Genomic DNA, 23,179 nt, shown 5'->3' with positions numbered 1-23,179 from the left:
GAGGACACCACACTTTCAGATGAATTTTAGTCGCTCACGGACCAGAAGATTCCCAGTGGAGGAGCCCCACGGGTCGCCAGTGCGACTCGTGTGGCCGCAGCGGTTTTGCCAGCGCCTCGGAGCAGCAGCTCTTCATGCATAGTAAACGGGAGAAGATTCCCGGGCAGAAGAGCACCATCAGTCTTAATGCTGCTGTTTTGGCTGGCACAGTGGGTTGCTGATATTTTGGCCCTGGGAATTAACAACTTGGACGTCCACTCAGAGACCTAATTTAAAAGGTGGTAATTACAAAGATGACAGGTGGATAAATTTACAATGATGGGAAGAAACCAGCATAAAAAGGCTGAGTATACTCAAAATCAGAATGCTTCTCCCTCTAAAGAGGATCACAGTTCCTCATCAACAAGGGAACAAGGCTTGATGGAGAACAAGTGCATCCCATTAACAGAATCAGGCTTCAGAAGATGAATAACAAGAAACTTCTGTGAGTTAAAAGAACATGTTGTAGCCCAATGTAAAGAAACTAAGAATTTTGAATAAAGGTTTGACGAAATTCTAATGAGAATAGACAATTTAGAGAGGATTATAAGTGAATTAATGGAACTGAAGAACACAATATGGGAACTCCGAGAAGTATGCACAAGTTTAAACACTTGAATTGATCAAGCAGAAGAAGGGATATCAGAGGTCGAAGACCAACTTAATGAAATAAAATGAGAAGACAAGATAAGAGGAAAAAGGAATGAGCAAAGTCTCCAAGAAATGTGGGACTGTGTGAAAAGACCAAATTTACGTTTGATAGGTGTACCTGAATGCGACAGAGAGAATGAATCCAAGCTGGAAAATATTCTTCAGGATATTATTCAGGAAAATTTTCCTAAGCTAGCAAAGCAGGACAATATTCAACCCCAGGTAATACAGAGAACACCACAAAGATATTCCTCAAGAGGAGCAACCCCAAGGCACATAATCATTAGATTCGCCAGGGTAGAAATGAAGGAGAAAATACTAAGGGTAGCCAAAGAGAAAGGTCAGGTTACCCACAAAGGGAAGCCTATCAGACTTACAGCAGATCTCTCAGCAGAAACTCTACAAGCCAGAAGAGAGTGGGGGCCATTATTCAACATCCTTAAAGAACAGAACCTTCAGCCCAGAATTTCATATCCAGCCAAACTAAGCTTCATAACTGAAAGAAAAATAAAATCTTTTATGAACAAGCAGGTACTCAGAGATTTTATTACCACCAGGCCTGCTTTACAAGAGCTTCTGAAAAAAGCATTACACATAGAAAGGAACAACCAGTATTAGCCTTTCTAAAAATATATCAAAAAGTAAAGAGCATCAACATAAAGAAGAATTTATATCAGCAAATGGATAAAATAGCCAGTTAACATCAAATGGCAGTAATCCTAAATTTAAATAGACTAAATCCCCCAAACAAAAGATACAGCCAAAACCCAATGGCATGTTACATCCAGACCCATTTCACATGCAAGGATACACAAAACAAAGGGATGGAGAAAGATTTACCAACCAAATGGAGAGCAAAAATAAATAAATAAAAAGCAGGAGTTGCAATTCTCACATCTGATAAAATAGATTTTAGAGCACCAAAGATATAGTGGTAAAAGGATCAATGCAACAACAAGAGCTAATGATTCTAACACCCAGATACATAGAGACTTAGAATCAATTGGATAGAAAATTAATAAGGATATCCAGGACTCAAACTCAGATCTGGAACAAGTAAACTTAATAAATATTAATAGAGCTCTCCACTTTAAATACACAAAATATACATTTTTGTCAATACCACATCACACCTACTCATAGGTTTAAATGAAATATTGATTGGCCATTATTAATACCCATTTTCTTAGAATAAAGCAACATTTCCATTCTCTCTCCCTGTTTTATTGAAGACTCTTTCTTCCTCTCCTTCACTCCTTTTTTTCTTTCCTTCTCTCCAAAAAAAAAAAAAGAAAGAAAGAAAGAAAAAGAAAACTCTTTACTCAGCTTACCCAGGGGGTAAGCAAAAACTGATATAAAAAAAATGAAAAATAGATTAAAAAAATGAACAGCCACTTTACTGAAAAAGACATGGATAACAAATAAGCACGTGAAACTATTTTCAACATTGTTAGACATTAGGGAATGCTAATTAAAAGCACTATGTTACAACTAGAATGGCTAAAATTAAAGACAGAAAATATTAAGTGTCAGTGAGGATATGGAGCAAGTGGAACTCACCTACATTGCTAGTTTGGGGAGCCAGATAATAGAGCCCTACTGGAAAATAGTTAATCAGTTTCTTATGGAGTCAAATATACAACTCACTATTTCTATTCCTAGTTATTTACTCGCAGGAGCAAAACAGACCCATCCAAATACCCGTATGTAAATTTTTATAGCAGATTTATTTATAATACCTAACAGCTAGAAATATCCCTAATGTCCTTTAACCCACTCCTAAATTTATAAAAATGTATGCCCCATATATGAACTTTATTCATAATTCCAAATCTGGAACCGAAAATATCCATCAACTCGTGGCCAATAAAATAATATTCAGCAATATTAATGAATAAACTACTGATGTACATGATAATATGAATGAATCTACAAGTCTCATACTAAATAAAAAAAAAAGACATGAACCTATTTATATTGTATTTTTATTTTGGATTAGTCACTACTATAGGAAGAAAAATCAATAGCTTCCCTGGACTATAGTGGAAAGAAGTCATGATGGGAGGTACACAGAAAAAGTTTGGCGGTCCTGAAAATACACTATATTATGATTGTGGCAGTGATTACATGGATAGATACATTTGTCCAAGTTCATTGAATGATATACTTAAATTAAGAGTAAATTTTATTATATTTAAATTGTACCTCCAATATACCCAAATTAAACAAACAAAACTACACTGAGAACTCCCACTATGAGAAGGGCACAATAGGTGATACTCTCACTGCAACAATTAGAAAGGGTTGAATATGTTTCAAATATCATTTTTATAGACATGAACTTTTTTTAAAAAAAGCAAAGATCATATAAACTAAAATTTCAGAGAAACCTTTTCCAAGGAACTTCATGTCTCCCTTATTTTTTTCCCTCTGGTAGAATTTGCCTAATTATAGTCATTTTCCAGTTTTAGGTTGATGTTCAAATTATCTAAGTTTACATAGTTTGATGAGATAAACCAGCTAAATGCTTAATGTTCTAGCAGTACAGGAGTTACAGTCTGGGAATTTTAGAAAACCTCATCATTAGGCTAGTGTTTCCAAAAAAATATTATAGAACTTCAAGACTGTGCAGAAGTATTCATAGTTAATGTGAAAGCTTCCAAAAGCCAGCACAAACATAGAAGAGCTGAGTCAATTAGTTATCCATATGAAAAAATAAATTAAAAATCTTATAGCAAACATACAAAGATAATACATATAGGTTGCTAATCTTAATGTGAATGTAAAGCAATTATGTTTTAAGAAAACCTTCATGACTTTGTAGCAGACAGAATTTTTAGCAAGACTCAAAAGTGCTAACCATATACTAAATAGTTGGAAAATAATTAATAATGTGTTTAATAAAAAATATTAATGGATAAAAGGTAGTACATAGATTTACAGAATGTACTTGCAAAACCTCCTTCTGACAATAGATGATTAAGTTATGTGCAGATTATATAAATTATTAATAGCCAAAAATACTAAAACAGTCCATTTTTTAAAAAATCTCTAAAGACTTGAACACTTTGAACACTTGCAAAGAAATATCCACATAGCCAGCAAAAGTAAGAAAGAAATGTTCAATTTTATTAGCTATTGTGGAAATGTAAAATCAAACCATAGTAATGGACCACTACTTACCTGCTGGCATGAGTAACATTAAACAGTCAGAAAGCACAAAGTGTTGGTAAGGATGCAGGCCATATGAAAATTCTGATTAATCACTGGTAGAAACATACATTAGTAGACTTGTTATAACAGTCTGATATTATTTATTTCATCTAGCCATATATGCTGTATGAACTAGTACATTAGTTTTCTTTCTTTCTTTTCTCTTTTCTTTTCTTTTTTTTTTTTTAATTATACTTTAAGTTCTAGGGTACATGTGCAGAATGTGCAGATTTGTTACCTGGGTGTGGAACAATGAGAACACATGGACACAGGGAGGGGAACAATACCTTAGTTTCATTGGTCTGCTTTCACAGAGTAACGTAGAGATTGGGTGGCTTAAACAACAGAAATATATCTCCTTACAGTTCTGAAGACTCAAAGTTCAAGATCAAAGTGCCAGCAGGATGACCTGTAATGAGGATTCTCCCTTTGAGTTGCAGATGGGTGTCTTCCTGGCTGTGTGTTCACTGGACCTTTCCTGCGAGCATGCATTTTAAGAAGGAAACAGCAATCTCTTTGATGTTTTTTCTTATAAGGACACTAATTCTAGCAGATCAAGGTCCTACGTTTACTATCTCGTTTAGCCTTAATTACTTCCTTAGAAGTCCCATCTCCAAATAGCTAAATACAGCCACCTTGGAGTTTAGGGGTCCAGCATATGAATTTCGGGGTGACACTGCATTCAATTCGTAATATTCCACTTGTGGCCTTCTAAAATATATGTCTTTCTCAACATGAAAAAAACATTCATTCCATTCCAACAGCCCCCAGAATTCTAATTCCAGTATAAACTGTAATATACAAAGTCAAAAGACTTACCTAAATACAACCTAAATCAGATATGAATAAGATTTCAGGTATGATTTATCCTGAAGCAAAATTTATCTTCAGCTATGAACCTCTGAAACCAGACAAGTCATGTGTTGCAAAATACAATGGTGGGACAAGCATAGGATAGACATTCCCATTTCAACCAGGAGAAATAAGGAAGAAAGAAGTAACAGGTTGCAAGCAAGTGCAAAACCCAGTAGGACAAATTTCAGTAAATCTTAAGGCTTGAGGATAATCCTCTTTGCTTAGGTTCCCCACCTTCCAGGCTCAGTGGGGTGGCCACTTGGCCCTCATGGCCCTAGACAGGAGTCCTCTGTGGTTTTGTGACTAACAGGATATCACTCCTGTGATTCGATTAGATTATGTTATGTGGCAAAAGTGAGGGAACTTTTTAGACATAATTAAGATCTCTGGTTTAAGTTCATAAAAAGTGAGATTATGATGTCTGGGCCTGATCTAATCAGAAGAGCCTTTTAACACTTTAGGAGGCCGAGGCAGGTGGATCATGAGGTCAAGAGATCGAAACCATCCCGGTCAACATGGTGAAACCCCGTCTCTACCAAAAATACAAAAAATTAGCTGGGCACGGTGGCACGTGTCTGTAATCCCAGCTACTCGGGAGGCTGAGGCAGGAGAATTGCATGAAACCAGGAGGCGCAGGTTGCGGTGAGCCGAGATCGCGCCATTGCACTCCAGCCTGGGTAGCAAGAGCAAAACTCCGTCTCAAAAAAAAAAGAAGATGTAGTGGTGCTATGGTCTGAATATTTATGGTTGCCTTAAATTCACATGTTGAAATTCTAACCCCCAAGGTGATAGTATGAGGAGGTGGGCTTTTGGGAAGCAATTAGGTCATGAGGTGGAGCCCTTACGATTGGGATCAGTGCTCTTGTGAAGGAGACTCCGGAGAGCCCACTTGCTCCTTCTGCCATGTGAGGTTGGAGTGAGAGGACAGCCATTTATGGACCAAGAAGTGTGCCCTCACCAGGCACCAAATCTGCTGGGAATTTGGTCTTGTATTTCCCAGCCCTCAGAACTATGAGAAATACATTTCCACTGTTTATAGAAGTCACTCATCTTAGGGTATTTTGATACAGTAGCCCAAATGGACTAAAAATAATGATCATACTCAAAAGAAGTCAGAGGGAATCCAGGCAGCAGAGATGCTCTCTTCTTTGCCTTAAAGAAGCAATTAGCCAGTTTCAGAGAGAGTCACACAACAATGAATGGTGTGCAGCTCCTTGGAGCTAAGAGCTTCTGTCCTACAACTTTAAGCAAAGGAATCCTGGCAACAACCTTGGATGAGATCAAATCTATTTTAAAATACATTCATATATTCTCAAAATCCCAATAGTGTATATATAATACACATGATAGAAATTCATGAAAATAGATTTGACTCACAAAAACATTTACTAATGTATTATTTTGTTCAGTTAGCCCTAACGGGTAACTAGGTGGACTGAAAGTATTGATACAGCTTTCCAGCATGCTTATATGAGCACTTAATTTACATGTTAAAACAAATGTTCATCGAAATATCATAAATTAGATGGTCATTGCTTACTGTAGTATATTTTTTAAAGTTTCTGTGAGAATAGATTGTATTACACATTTAATTGACATCTTATGCCCCTAAAGAATTCTCTAGAACCATTGAAGCAATGTTCAAAAAGCAAACTACTTTTTTGACACCTCATTCTCTAATTTTTATTATGAAGTTTCTCTAGAAATCATCAGCTGTATTATATTTTGTGATGATTAATTCTTCCTTAATGGGATTTCTAAAAATAAGAAAGTTAGATGGATAGTGTGATTCTTTCAAAATAGATCTAGTAGCTGTCATTGATAAAATCACTTAATTCACAATTTCAACATGAAGTGTAGTAAAATATAGTCATATAATTTTCAAGTATGTTTTAAAAAGACAGGAAACAAATTATATTCTAATAGTACAAAGCATAAGAGGCAGGATATGAGGCAAGAGGTAGAATATTAGCACTTACAACAAAATATGCATAGTTTTTAAAGAAATTATAAATTCATAATACACACTTCAGAGAATAAAGCTTGACAAAATACTCCTGTTTTTTTAGATTATGCAAGATTGAGCAAATGGGAGCATACTGCATGGGATCAGAAATTTTAAAAGAATTACAACAACTAAAGTGAAGGTGAGGCTGGACATTACAGCTTTCTCTAGGACAGAGCAGACTGATAATCTAAGAAGAAGCCATATAACTGACCTCTTTGTTATCTTAGTTCTGAAAAGTGAGCTTATCAGAATGATATATCTGGTTCTGATAAGTGGGCCTTTCTTCCCCTGTGCCTAAATAAGTAAAGTAGAGTTTTATGACCCATAGTGCAGTATGTGAACCTACAGTACTTGGAAGTTTGGTGGAAATGAAGAATCTTGTGCCCTGCCTTCAGCCTACTGAATCAAAAGATAGTAGTTCCTAGGTATCCATGGGGCATTGTTTCCAGGACCTCTCGTGGACTGAAATCCACAGGTGTTCACATCCCTTCTATGAAATGATATAGAACAGTTGATCTTCAAACAAGTGGTTAGGGACACCAACCTCCTATATAGTAAAAAATTTACCTGTAACTTTTGACTCCCTCAAAACATAACTACTAATAGCCTACCATTAACCAAAAGCCTTACTGATAATTTAAATAGCCCATCCAAATATATTTTATATGTTATACATATTATCGACTGTATTCTTACAATAAAGTAAGCTACAGAAAGGAAAATGTTATTAAGAAAATCACGAGAGACCCGTGCGGTGGCTTATGTTTGTAATCCCAGCACTTCGGGAGGCCACGGTGGGTGGATCATGAGGTCAGGAGTTTGAGACCAGCCTGGCCAAAATAGTGAAAGTCCATCTCTTCTAAAAATACAAAAAATTAGCTGGGCAAGGTGGTGAGCACCTCTCATCCCAGCTACTTGGGAGGATGAGGCAGGAGAATCTCTCGAACCTGGGAGGTGGAGGTTGAAGTGAGCCAAGATTGCACCACTGCACTCTAGTTCAGGCAACAGTGCAAGACTCTGCAAAGAAAAAAAAAAAAGAAAGAAAGAAAGAAAGAAAGAAAGAAAGAAAGAAAGAAAGAAAGAAAGAAAGAAAGAAAGAAAGAAAGAGAAAGAAAGAGAAAGAAAAGAAAAAACAAGAAAAGAAAGAAAATTCTAAGAAATAGGAAAAGGATTTAATATTAGTTAAGTGAAAATGGATCATCATAAAGGTATTTATCTTTATTGTCTTCAAGTCAAGTAGGCTGAAGAGAAGATAAAAAGAAGGGATTGTTCTTGCTGTCTCGATGATGGCAGAGGCAGAAGAAAATCCATGTATAAGCGGATCTGCACAGTTCAAACTCATGCAGTTTAAGGATGAGTGTATTTGCATAGAGCCTGCACACATCCTCCTGCATACTTTATGTCATCTCCAGATTACTTATTATACCTAATACGAGTGCTATATAAGTAGTTGTTCTACTGTCTTGTTTAGGGACTTATAAGAAAAAAAAGCTTGTATATTATCAGTATAGATGCAGTTTTTTCCAAATATTTTGATCATTGATTGGTTGAATGCATAGATGTAGAACCTGCAGATACACAGGGGGCCAAAGTATGTATTTCCATAAAATTCCTGGGTGCCCAACAAGCACTGTAGAACAAGGGTTGTAAATCATATTGTCCATTAGAATTACCAGAAATTTAAACCATAAAACAAACAAAGAGCAAAACTATTTATAATGTTCCAGTGGCATATAACTGGTCTAGGGTGTAGATACTGAACATCTAGATATTTTTAAGTCCTGCCAGGTAATTCTAATGGGCAGCAATATTAAGAATAATTGTTCAAAAATGAACACTTGGGCACAGGGAAGAGAACAACACTCACTGGGTGAGGTGGCGGGGTGGAGGGGAGGTGAGGGGCAGTGGTGGGGCAGGGAGGATGGGAAGGGATACCACAGGAAGAAATACCTGATGTAGGCAACTGGCGGGGGCGGGATGGAGACAGCAAACCACCATGGCATGTATGTACCTATGCAACAATCCTGCAGGATGCAGAATGTGCACATGTACCCCAGAGCCCAAAGTACAAAAAAAAAAAAAAAAGAAAAGAAGGCCTACAAGACTACTGTACTTGTTGTATTATCAAGTGCTCAAATAAGTTGACTTGCCTGCTGGAAGAGGAAGGAGCCTCGAATTATCTTCCAGTTCACTGCCAAAAAAAATAAAAAAGAAAGAATAATTGTTCATTACCTGCTAGGTACATAACTCACTTATTTCCATGTATGGATTTCTGCACTTGAATCATAATAAAAAATTAGGGCCTTATTAGTTTGCAGAGAGCCCAGAAAACAAACCAACCTGAACTTCAAGTACTACCTTTCTTAGGATTTCCCTTTGCCTTACTTTTCTTGTGTTATCTTTTATTCCTGAAATTAACAGCAATTCTAGAATATAATCATATTTGCAGACACTGCCTAGACCATAGACTTTGTCTCACTATCTGTACATAAAATCTGAAAAGAAGAACTCCGGGCTCTGGCCCTACTAAGACCCTTCTCATGCCCATCCTTCTGCAACTATCTTGGATACCTATTCCATGGGCTGGACAATGACAATCCTCTTTGTACCTCTTTTCTGTGTTTTGTGTTTTTTAATTCTATTTTCTTAAGTTGCTGATAATAGGTTGCAAATCACATCATTTCTAATTATTTTACATGAACTAATCACTTTATTAATCATTACAACAAAAGTCTATTTATTGTTGGCACTGGTTCTGATTTCAACAACTTACATGAAAATTGATACTTCCTTGATTATTGTGATATACTGCTAAGTGTCAACTTGATTGGATTGAAAGATACAATTCTTTCAATCCAAGGAACAATGGTATTGTTCCTGGCCGTGTCTGTTAAGGGTATTGCCAAAGGAGATTAACATTTGAATCAGTGGACTGGGAAAGGTAGACCCACCTTCAATCTGGGTAGGCACAATCTAGTCAGCTGCTAACTTGGCTAAAATAAAAGCAGGCAGAAGAACATGATTGTACAAGGCTGCCTAAATCTCTGGCCTCCATCATTCTCCCATGTTGGATGCTTCTTGCTCCCGAACATTGAACTCTATGTTTTTAGCTTTTGGACTTTGGACCTACACCAGTGGTTTGCCAGAGGCTTTCAGGTCTTCAGCCCCAGACTGAAGTCAGTACTGTCAGCTTCTCTACTTTTGAAGTTTTAAGGCAAGAACTGTCTTCTGTGCACCACAGTTTGCAGATGGCCAATTGTGGGCCTTCACCTTGTGATAGTGTGAGTCAATACTCCTTAATAAACTTTCTTTCATATATACATCTATCCTATTAGTACTGTCCCTCTAGAGAACCCTGAGTAGTGCAATCATTGGTGAAATTAACCACAGGATACTCTATTTTTAAAATAATTTATTTACATGAACTCACTCTTTCAGTCTGCTACAAGTATTCATTTCTTGCAGGCAAAGAAAATATATACACCCTATTTTAAAATGTTTCTATTTCAAGATAATTTGGCCAAGTTGTTCTGTAATGAAATATATTTTTTATACTCATGGATATTTAAAACGTATCACTCAAATTCTTTAACCCATTGATAACAAAAGGTTTAACATTATTCTCTTGCTAATCTTACTGAACAATGTTATTTAACTCATATAATTCTACAATTAATCTTTTTTTTTCTTTTTAGACAGAGTCTCGCTCTATCTGCCACATTGGAGTGCAGCGGTGCTTGATCTTGGCTCACAGCAACCTCTGCCTCCTGGGTTCAAGCGATTCTCATGCCTTAGCCTCCCAGGTAGCTGGGATTACAGGCATGCACCACCTCATCTGGCTAATATTTGTATTTTTAGTAGAGACAGGGTTTTGCCATGTTGGCCAGGCTGGTCTTGGACTCCTGACCAAGGGTGATATGCCTGCCTAGGCCTCCCAATGTGCTGGGATTGCAGGCATGAGCCACCGTGCCCAGCTAATTCTACAATTAATCTAACATTACCCCTTTCAGATGAGTTTAAACTAGTGAATTTCTTTATAGAAGAATCTTGATTGGACATTTCAACTCAATTCTACAAACATGTTTTGAATGCCTTTTGTATGTCTGCACTAATACATGCATACAGCATTCTATATGTGAACCATTCTGAGACTTCTGCAGCTTCCATCAGTGCTTAGACAAAAGAAATCTGAAATATAGGGCATGGGTAGAGAATACCCTGAGTGGATGATAAACAAAATAGTTATAGGGGCGATGCAGGAAAACAGAATATATAGTACTTTATATTTCGTGTAAGTCTAAGAAGTTTGTTTCTGGAATAAAAGAGAGGAACTGCATAATTGAGACTAGGTCTGAGGAGGTAGTAATTCCTGTATATATTTTGTTTGAATGGTAAGACAATTTGAATGTTTCAGAAGGGATTCCCCTGAGACACTGGATGATTGCGTTGTGATTCTGTATGATTGGCCCATTTATGGAAACACACACAGATACACACACAAAAACCCATCCCATTATGCCAGATGCTAAGGCTGACTCAGAAATTAGAGAAAAATGAGCCTACATAAGTAATGTGTCAGTGTCTTTTACTTACAAGAGGCTGCAAAGACAGGCACTGATGATATAGAGTCAGCAAGATAAATGAATCATCCTCCCTGCCTTTTAGAGTTTCCTCACTTATGAAGTAAGATCCATAAAAAAAGATGCCAAGTAACTTAAAATAAGTTATGACAGTGAATACAACTGTATTGTTTTGAAAGTAAACACGAAGTTTTGTGGACATCTCTATCAAAAGTGATAGAGTTTAGATTAGATATGAAATCCAACTATCAATCTTTTCCCCATAACAACTCTAAAGCTTTGTGGTTCCTGGTGCATTAATAGAAGGCTGAGAACATCTTCATAGTAAGTGATCAAAATTCTAACAGTGATATTTTTGAATTTTATATTTGAAAAGGGACTTTGGATCAGATTATATGGGTTTGACAAATGTACCATTTATTAGCTCTATGTGCATGAACAAGTTTCTTAATATAACTTGGCCTAAGTTTGCTCATTTTTACATTAGACATATTAATAGTATATTAATGGTAGCAACTTCTTGGGATCTTTCTGAGGTTAAATGTTTATCATATATAAAATGCTTAGCATTATACCTGGCAGATAGTGTGGGTTACAAAAAATATTTGATATTATTATTATCAGGTAGAAATAATAAATCATGTATTAACATTGGCATCTTAATTATTACTCCTCTTACAATCCCCATCCCCAAATTTTGGTAATATATTTTGAAAATTATTTTTCTATAAATGCTAAAACTACTAATTACTGATAACTAATGCTCCTGAATAATGTTATCATAATTTTAAGTATTTCTCTAAACAAATCTCATTGCAAAGACATAATACTATTTATATTAAAATTAAATTTCAACAAAAATATTATAAATGTGGATGAGGAATAGTCAAACACAGATCTGGCATGATAACATGTTGATACCTGAGATGAAAACTCGAACAAATTAAGATAAACTGATAAACAAAAATGAAGGAAGTGTAAAAGTAAAACCAATATAAATAGATAAATGTTCGGAACGTTTTAGAATTTCTTAGTTCAAAGGCTTAGGCCCAACAGTACAGAATGCAGACTAGTGGTTATGCTTTGGGGCATAACAGAAAAAAAAGGAAAAGGAAATTCTCATAATTTATACATGCAGATTCTGCCCTTTCTGACACCTTAAAAGCCTCTGACAGTTTTTCCTAATGTACATTCTTGGGTAGTGTTGAAATAGTACAACTTGGATCTTTAGTTTTGAAGACTCATATTTTATCCTAGTTCTCTTTGGGTCAAGAGTTGTATGGGGGATGAACTAACCTTATTACAAACCACACTATCAAAAGGTGGAAATAGAAGGCAGCCTTGCAAAATGCATGAGCTATTGAAATGCCACAGATAAACTTGGTGGACAACTCCAAAAATAAGGGAATTTTAACATGAGCTAAGGCTGTTTTGAAGAAAGCAGATGAAAACTGAAGTAATACTTCACATGATTTAGAAAAATGGTTGTAATCCAATATACTAATAGATGTTTTCATCAATGCTCATGGCAGTGAGTGGTGCAACAGCTGAAAGAATGAAACCTTCACTTTAGGTCTTCACATAGTCAACCTCACATGTGTCTAAAACATGAAATCAATAAACCATAGGTCATATTTTATTTCAACTTCTCTTTTTTCATTAGTTGGTCTGTTGTGCATCTAAACTACCATAGGTAATCCCTGCTTGGCCTTACATTTCAGTGAAAAATGCCTTTGCTTTCCTTTTGTATCCTACTAGAGAAAGGTGAAAAAGGAAAAAAGAGTTTAGATGAAATATTCCTGTCATAGTCAGGTTTTTCCTGGATGATTCTTTCAAAGCTCAGTATCCCTTAGTAACCAAGGTTTACTGCTTAACTCTGGTGTGTCCGGTGTGGCTCTTTCTTGCTTCTCATGTCTTCATTACAGGAGCCAGGCTGAAGGAGCAGCTTTTTATTAGGACATACTGGACCTCATAATAACAGACCATAAAGTTAATACCACCCAGAGAGAGTCACCTTCACTCACCCAGCAATAGGAAGATGTGACGATTAATTTAATGCATCAACCTGACTGGGCTAAGGAATGCCCAGATACCTGGTAAAACATGATTTCTGAATGTGCCTGTAAGGATATTTTAGAAGAAATTAGCCTTTGAGTTGGTAGACAGAGTAGGGAAGATCACCTTCATCAAGTTGAGCAGGAACAATACAATCCACTGAGGGGCCTGAATGAAACAGAAAGTGAAAGAAGCAAATTATCTCTTTCTTCTTGAGCAGGGATACCCATCTTCTCTTGGTTTTGGACATCACAGCTTATGGATCTGGGGACTTTAGACTCTGGGATTTATACTGGTGACTTCCCAGTTCATAGACCTTCAGACTCTGACTGAATTTCTACCATTTTGCCCTTTCTGAGACCTTAGTTACATTATAGTTGAATTATTGAGCTTTTCTCATTCTTCAACTTGCCAACAACAGGGAATTTCTCTGGCCTCCATAATCATGTAAGACAATTCTCATAATAAATCTGTGTTTAAATATATATCTCTACATATTCACTTCCCATGAAGAACCCTGACTAATACAGAAGATACATATAATTCAGTTGCTGAAGGGAAATGAATTACTGAAAAGAACAATACAAATTTATCATATCTTACCCTCTTAGCCACTTAAATACGGTCGCTTCTACCTGTACACAAAATAAACACATCTTTCCCCAAACAAGACACCTCAAAATGTCTCATTCAATCATGACATTAAACTCAAGTTCAGGGTTTTATGGATAATTATAGTACTTGTAATGTTTTCAGTTTCGTTTCTACTTCATGTTAGGATAGCAAAATTGCAGACAAACATGTAGTTGAGATATTGTAACATTCAAAACAAACAAAAATGTATTCATAATTAACATAAAATTAAAAACCAAAACTGCTCGATTTTGGTGACATTGTATCTGAATCTTGTATCTGTGAAGTTTTGGAAATTAAATGAAACATATAGAAGGCTACAAATTGATCAGACACTTTCTTACAGATAATCTTACAACACTAATAGTGTTTTAGTTGTTTAAAAGTGCATACACTGTGCTACCCAACAGATGTTTCATAGAAATAGAAGAACATTCAGATCTGGATTAAATGAATCTTGTTTCTAGTAAAGGAACTGCAGAATTCTCTCATTCCTGCACCAGCTGCCTGAGCCATTAACCATGTTAGCAGCTAATGGAAAAGGTGACTTAGAAGCATGATTCTGTTGGGAGCACCTGTGGGGCTTATTCTACCCTTGATAACCACTACTAAATATAGTCTTCACAGTTCTGAACATAAATTGAATGTAGAATCTGACAAAAGAGCACACCTAATTATATCAAATTAGCATCCAAGTGTATGTAATCATGGAGTTTAGACCAGAGTTATTAAGCTGTCCTTTGTAGCACAGTGGCAACAATTGAAAATGATCCCATAGTATAATGTAAGGGGTTTTATGAATGCACGATGGCATCCCTTATAATGTTTGGAAGCTGGATGCTGACACTGGAGTTTTATAGAATATTTCCACATAAGCAGGGCTGAGAGAAAAAAGCAGGCTCCATCTTTTCCAAGTACTTTCTGATCATGTTAAACTTTACCATCTGACAAAGTTTGTATTTTTATGGCAATTCCAGATTTAGAAGAATGGAAGCGGGAGTATGACCAGTAGAGATACTGTTCACACTACGTGGATCTTCAAAAGCAAAAATTGTGATAAAAATAACAATACTCTAAAGATCTCAAAGTTAAAAGGTGACCTCTACCAATTCTCCCCATATACCAAAAAACAAAACCAATTTCTGAACAAGCACTGAAGAAAGAGAAGAAATGAGACCAAGAAGTCTGACTTGCTGTTGCAACCAATATCTTATTTTTTATTTGGTTTTAATTGCATTTTCTATTTTAGATTCAGGGGGCACATGTGCAGGTTTGTTACAAGCGTATATTAGATGATGCTGAGGTTTGGGGTGTAATTGAACCCATCACCCAGGTAGTGGGCCAAGTCCCAAATAGGTAGTTTTTCAACCCTTGCCCCACATCCCCTAACCATTCTTATAGTTCCCGATGTCTGCTGTTCCCATCTTTATGTCCACTTGTACCTAATGTTTGGGTCCCATTTATAAGTGAGAATATGGAGTATTTGTTTTTCTGTTTCTGCATTAATTCACTTTGAATAATGGCCTTTGGCTACATGCATGTTGCTTCAAAGAAAATTATTTTATTCATTTTTTTATGGTTGTGTAGCATTTCACAGCAACACGCATCTTTAGATAAATACCTACAGGTCGTGGTGGCTCATGCCTATAATCCCAGCACTTCGGGAGGCTGAGGTGAGCAGACCAGCTGAAGTCAGGAGTTCCAGACTAACCTGACCAACGTGGTGAAACCCCATCTCTACTAAAAATACAAAAATTAGCCGGGCATGGTGGCATGCACCTGTAATCCCAGCTACTCAGGAGGCAGAGGCTGGAGAATCGCTTGAACCCAGGAGGTGGAGGTTGCAGTGAACTCAGATCGTGCCACTGCATTCCAGCCTGGGCAACAAGAGTAAAACTCCATCTCAGAAATAAATAAATAAATAAATACTTACATCACTTATGGTGTTGTTCCTGTGATGTCATCTTGTAATTTCTGCCCAGGCATAGGGCAGTTCTAAACCAATTCAAAGATAAAAAGAACTAGGGGCTCCTGTTCCTGCAACTTTGGAGGAATAAAGGAAAACCAGGGCCGTTGGCTGGGACACTTACTGACATCTTGATATTGATAACACTGTATTGCTCTTTTCTCTGATTATATAATTATATAATGTTTCCATAAACACCAGTATAAGGTATGTGCTAATGATGAATCCACAGTATAGCTTTTCCTCTTAAATATAATCACCTGTAGATAGCCAATGAATGTTCTTCACTGCAAGAGTACCACTTATGAATTCTTGGGTGATCCAAAAAATTCAGGCCTGATAAGATTTGGATCTGTCTCCCTTCCCATCGCATGTGGAATTGTAATCCCCAGTGTTGAAAGTGGGGCCTGGTGGGGTATGAATGGCTCATGGGGGAAATTTTTCATGGTTTAACACCATCCCTCTTTGTGGACTTGTGGAAATGGTGTCTGGTTGAGTTTCATCTAATTCTTCTGTCACAGATCTCCATAACCGTGAGACACAAACTTATACAGAAAAAAAAGTCATCACTTCTAAAATACTTAATTGTCTCCTTTATCCTCCATTAAATGTAAAATTTTCAATACCTTAAAAAATATCAGCAAGTGAAAATGAGATACTAAAAGCCTAAAGGGATTATAAAATAATTGCTTAAATAATTTTACAAAGAAGCTTAACATTCTTAGCTAATTATAAAATGGTTTGGGTCACTTTGAAAAAAATCTTAGATAAAGTCTTTAGTCCAAATCTTTCATGACCACAGATGAACTGACAGAGTGGTTGAGATATTTGACTTGAGCTGAAAAAAGTGAAATTTATACGGCAGCATAGAGGCCAGTATATAACACATATATTCTGTCTTTAATTTACATAATCCTCCACCCTCAGTATTGACATACTCCCTTTTGCCTCCAGATATGGTAGGTTGAAAACTGAAGGAAATTATTGACACCAAAAGATGTTTAATTATCGAAAAACAATGCCTCCAATGTCTCATTCCAGCATTTTCCAACATAGTCTGTAAAAATCCAAGATGGTACTCTAATTCATCATTCAAAGTAAAATGGTCATCTTTACTTACAAAGTTTGTATATAACATGAATTAATTATGTGTAACTATATGACTTGAAACTTAAACTGAATCTCTAAGTCAAAGTATCACTGATAGATTATCTCAGCTGCACCAATCAATTTTTATCAACTTCCTGGTCAACGTTCAAGACAGTATTTACAAACAATTAAAATTTTTAATTATTTGTTGAAAGCCAGATACTCTGCTAAGAATTTAAGGAAAGAACAGTTTCTATTTTTGGGGTGTGGTGACCTAGTGCAGAAAAAATTATATGTAAATTTATCAGCATAGGTCCTATATCACGGGAATTAGTATTTTAAAAAATTCTATTGTTGCTGCAAATAATTTGTAGTGTTTGGATTGTGAGAACAAAATATGCAGCATGTGGCAGAGTTCAAGAATCAATAGTTTTCAAAAAAAGTGAGATGATTTATTGGAATGAACAATGGAAAAACCAAAGTCATAGAAGCTGAAAAATGCACAGTATTCAAGAAAATAAGCAAGTGTTTATTCTTTATAGAACATGTAGCAGGGAAGAGGCAGGAGTGTAGAACATTCCATATGGGCTTTAAAAGGTGCACTAAATAGTTTATATCTTATTTGAGCTAGGAAAGGAATGTTTTGTAGAAAATATCTCTCCAATGACTATAAGGAAAATGTATTGGAGGAAGAGTGTTAGGATCAATCAACCTCTATAATTAATATATACAATGGAATGCCTCAAAAACTTTGGAATTTTCTTTCTCTTTTATGTTACAATACAGGGCAGGTGTTCCTGAGAAAATCGATAAGTGGGGATGGCTCTACCACATTCAGAGACATAGGCTGATAGCAGCTTTTCCATCACCTATATGTGGCTCTTAGTGGCAGAATAATCATCACTTACCACCTCATGGGAAAGGTTTGGGGACAGGGGAGGAACAAAAAGGAATACACATGGGAATTTTAATGTAAATACACAGGAATGTGGCAAATATTACACCCACCTACTCTTCATTGAAGAGAGAGCTTAGTCATGTAGTCAGATTTAACTAAAGAGGAGTCTGGATATTGAGTTGTCTGGCTGGGCAGTTACATCTCAGATACAACTCAATTATCACAATAGAAAAAGATCACAGATTATCCTGGACAACTAGCAGGCTACATCACAGATTCTAATGTCTCTTCCCTCTCTTTTTTTAAACTTTTATTTCAGGAGTACACCTGCAGGCTTGTTATATAGGTAAACTTGTATCGGCGGGGTAGGGGGGACGTATGTTGTACAAATCATTTCATCATCCAGGTACTAAGCCTGATACCCAATGGTTATTTTTTCTGCTCCTCCCCATCATTCCACCCTTCACCTTCAAGTAGGTCCCAGTATCAATTATTCCCCCTTTTGTGCCCATGAATTCTCATAATTTAGCCCCAACTTATAAGTGAGAACATACAATATTTGGTTTTCTGTTCCTGTGTTAGTTTGCTAAGGATAATGGTCTCTGGCTCCATCCATATTCCTGCAAAAGACATGATAAGATTTTTTTCATAGCTGCATAGTATTCCATGGTGTATATGTACCATATTTTCTTTTCTTTTTTTTTTCTTTTTGAGACAGAGTTTCTCTATCGTTACCCTGACTGGAGTGCAATGGCACGATCTCGGCTCACTGCAACCTCTGCCTTCTGGGTTCAAGCAATTTTCCTGCCTCAGCCTCCCGAGTAGCTGGGACTACAGGCGTGCACCACCATGCCCAGCTAATTTTTGTATTTTTAGTGGAGACGGCGTTTCACCTTGTTGACCAGGATGGTCTCGATCTCTTGACCTTGTGATCCACCAGCCTCAGCCTCCCAAAGTGCTGGGATTATAGGTGTGAGCCACCATGACCAGCCCACATTTTCTTTATTTCATCTGTAACGGATTGACATTTAGGTGGATTCCATGTCTTTGTTCTTATGAATAGTGCTATAATGAATATTTATGTGTGTATGTCTTTATGGTAAAATGATTTGTATTCCTCTGGGTATATACGTGGCAATGGGATAGTTGGGTACAGTGGTAGTTCTGTTTTAGCTATTTAAGTAGTTGTCACACTGCTTTTCATAATGGCTGAACTAGTTTACACTCTCACCAATAGTGTATAAGTGTTCCTTTTTCTCCACAACCTTGCCAGCATCTGTTATTTTCTGACTTTTTATTAATAGTCATTGTGACTGGTGTGAGATTGTATCTCACTGTGGTTTTGAAATTCATTTCTTCAATAATATGCGATATTGAGCTTTTTTGCATATACTTGTTGATCACATGTATTTTCTGAAAAGTATCCATGTCTTGCCCATTTTTTTAAATGGATTTTTTCTTGTAAATTTGTTTAAGTTTCTTATAGGTGCTGAATATTAGACCTTTGTCCGATGCATAGTTAGCAAAAGTTTTCTCCCATTTTGCAGGTTGTCTGTTTACTGTGTTGATAGTTTATTTTGCTGTGCAGAAGCTCTTAAGTTAAATTATATTCCATTATCAATTTTTGCTTGTGGCAATTGCTTTTGGTATATTTGTCAAAAATCTTTGCTTATTACTATGTCCAGAATAGTATTTTCTAGGTTATCTTCCAGAGTTTTTATAGTTTTAGGTGTCATATAGTCATTAATCCATTTTGAGTTGATCTTTGTATATAGCATAAGGAAGAGGTCCAGTTTCAGTCTTCTATACATGGCTAGCCAGTTCTCTCAGCATCATTCATTGAAGAAAAAGTCCTTTCCTCACGGATTGCTTTTAACAGCTTTTTGGCAGATCAGATGGTTGCAGGTATGAGGCCTCATTTCTCTGTTCTCAATTCCCTTTCATTAGTCTATATGTCTGTTTTTGTACCAGTACCATGCTGCTTTGGTTACTGTAGCCCTGTAGTATAAAGTCATATCATGTGTGGCCTTCAGCTTTGTTATTTTTGCTTGGATTTCCTGGACTATTCAGACTATTCTGGTGCTATACAAATTTTTAAATACTATTTTCTAATTCTGTAAAGAATGTCATTTGTAGTTACATAGGAGTAGCATTGAATATGTAAATTACTTTGGGCAGTATGGCCATTTTAATAATACTGATCCTATCCAAAAGCATGGAATGGTTTTACATTTGTGCCATTTCTGATTTATTTCAATGTTGTTTTGTAATTCTCATTGTAGGATATTTCACTTCCTTGGCTAGCTCTATTCCTAAGTATTTTATTCTTTTTGTGGCAATTGTGAATAGAATTGTGTTCCTGTTTTGGCTCTTGCTGTGCTATTGTTGTCTTTTAGGAATGCTACAATAGTAATTTTTGTACTTTAATTTTGTATCCTAAAACTTTGTTGAAATTGTTTATCAGCTGATGGAACTTTTAAGCAGATACTACAGGGTTTTCTAGATGTAGACTAATGTTTGCATACAGGAATAGTTTAACTTCCTCTCTTCCTATATGTATGTCCTTTATTTCTTTCTCTTGCTTGGTTGCTCTGGCCAGGACTTCCAATACTATGCTAAATAGGAGTGGTGAAAGCAGGCATTTCTGTCTTGTGCCAGTTTTCAAAGAGAATGCTTCTTGTTTTCCCCATTTAATATGATGTTTGCTGTGGGTTTGTCATAGAAGAGGAATATTTCTTCAAAACCTAGTTTATTGAGAGTTTATCAATGGTTGTTGAATTTTACTGAAAGCCTTTTTGGAAATAATCATGTGGTTTTTGTCTTTAGTTCTGTTTATGTGATGAATCACATTCATTGATTTGCATATGTTGAACCAACCTTGCATCCTGGGAATGAAGCCTACTTCATTGTGGTGGATTAGCTTTTTGAACTTATCTCCTGTCATATGGCAAAGAGTCCCATTAGAGAACAAAGAGTTTGAAAAACCTCCCTACCCACTTGGTGATTTTTTTTAATTTTTCCTTTCCAATTGTTTTGTTAATGACATTATCAGTACTGCTCTGATCTCCCTGCCTCTGCTGTATCTCCCATCCACTCCGATCTCATGATTAGACTATGACTCTTGAGAAAAATCTAATTAAAAACAGAAACAACAAACAAACACTCTCGCAGTTAGAAACTATTATTTGAAAGCTTAGCAATGTAGCAAGTTCTATTACTGTATGTACATACATACAAAATTGTATTATTGTCTCTAATTATTCCTTATTTTATATAAAAAGATTATACCCTGCAACCCATTCTTCAGAGATTTGTAGAGGCTTCTTGTGGGAAGAGGTTACTTGTTTGCCACATGGAGATCAACCTTGCCATGTGACTTTCTTTGGCTAATGCAAGTGAGATTTACAGAATGGTTTAAGAGCCATTCTTTCTTTGCTTTTTTTCAGCCCAAAACCAGAATGAATTTAAGCTAGTGCCACAGAAAAAGCACAACTGCAGACATGTAATATGGTGAGAAATAAATGTTTAAATTTGATCATTATTTGTTATTGCAGCATAATCTAGCAAAAGCTGACTAACACATTAGAACAGGTCTCATTCTAAAGGGTGGCTTTCTTCATATGTAGTTAAATTTTGCAGTGTAAATATCTCTATGGACATAAAAAAGTAAACCTTAAGATATTACTACCCTTTGTTGAATAAAATAAGTATTTTATTGAAACAGCTTAATTATGCTATGCATTAAATAGAAAGAAAATAGCCAATGAAAAAAGAATAAAAAGAAATATTTTTTCAATGAAAAGCAATTCTTTCTACTTATTTCTGAAGCATAGAATGCATTTTCAATTATTTCTGTTTATTTTCCAGTTCTATGTGCCTTAAAGATAGGGGAAATTCTAAACTTACTCTACCTTGTTATTTAGAGCCTCTCAGTGTTCTTATAATTTAATTATTCTTCATAGAGATTTAATTAGAATTTATTTTTCCAATGACTTGGCATTGAAGGATCAATTCAGTGTCCCTTTCTCACTCCTTCATGATTTTTCTCTTTCTCATTCTAACTATGTATAATACAGAATATACTAAGTCCTTTTTTTCTGTCAACACTTAACACTTTTGACTCACTCTATTTCTTTTCCCTACAATTTAGTTTCTATGTCTATATTATTTCTAGTTAAGAAGGATTTGAGCACACTAAGTACTCAGTCTTCATAGTTTCTCAGTCTTCGTGGTTTCTCTCTCTTGTCTCTCATGAATTTCCTATCCCTGGGTCTTTTTGTTTTCCTTTCAGCAAATTGATAAATGCAATGAAAACTATTTCATAATTCTAAAATGGAGCATGACAGTCAATAAACTTACTGCTATGGATGACTATTGCTTTTTCAAAGAGGATAAATATCACTTTAGTCTATCTGAAAGAATTTTGAGTATATCACAAAATGTTCAAAATAATTGCTCATAACAGAACAATATAAGCAATGTCTATGAATAAGAGGTATTACCTAAATCAGTAGCAAACATTATTAAGATGAGGTCTATTACACAAGCTTAATTTCTTATTGGAAGTCCTTTGCATTTAATTAATCTAATTTTAAATGATCTTGGATTTTTATTCTATTAGATTCTGTATGTTTTCTACTTGGCTAGGCTTTGGTGATCTGTAGCTTATTTGTTGTATGTGCCACAACATAATAACATTGCCACATATTTTTCAAAGTAAATTTTTATAATATTACAAATAGAATAAAAATTATAAGATTTGTTTGGTATGTATAGATATAAATATATTCCTGGAAAGAATTATGGTATAATGAATATAAAAAATATTTAAATGACTATGTTTCTGTTATAGAAACTAATTTTCATGGTTGTTTATATTTTCTTATATTTTTCTATGACACACAACTTTTACTTGTATTCAAAAATGTAATATCTTTGATTTTGAACTAACAAAACTTCACATTGTCTCAGTTTATAATGTATTTGTGGAGTGTTTGCTCTCATAAAATTATTGTTTTATAATTTTTTGTACCAGTCCTTCCATTCTTAAATGTTAAAACAAATTATTAGAATAAAATTGAGCCATTATTCTAGAAACAAAGATTTTCCTACCTAAACGTGTCAAGATTGAGTTCTACCTAATTATGCAACAACATAGGATGATTTCATAAATTCTAAACCCAGACTTTTGA

This window comes from Callithrix jacchus, chromosome 6 (genome assembly GCF_049354715.1).
Source record: "Callithrix jacchus isolate 240 chromosome 6, calJac240_pri, whole genome shotgun sequence".
NCBI lineage: Eukaryota > Metazoa > Chordata > Mammalia > Primates > Cebidae > Callithrix > Callithrix jacchus.
Note: the sequence above shows the minus strand (reverse complement) of the source record.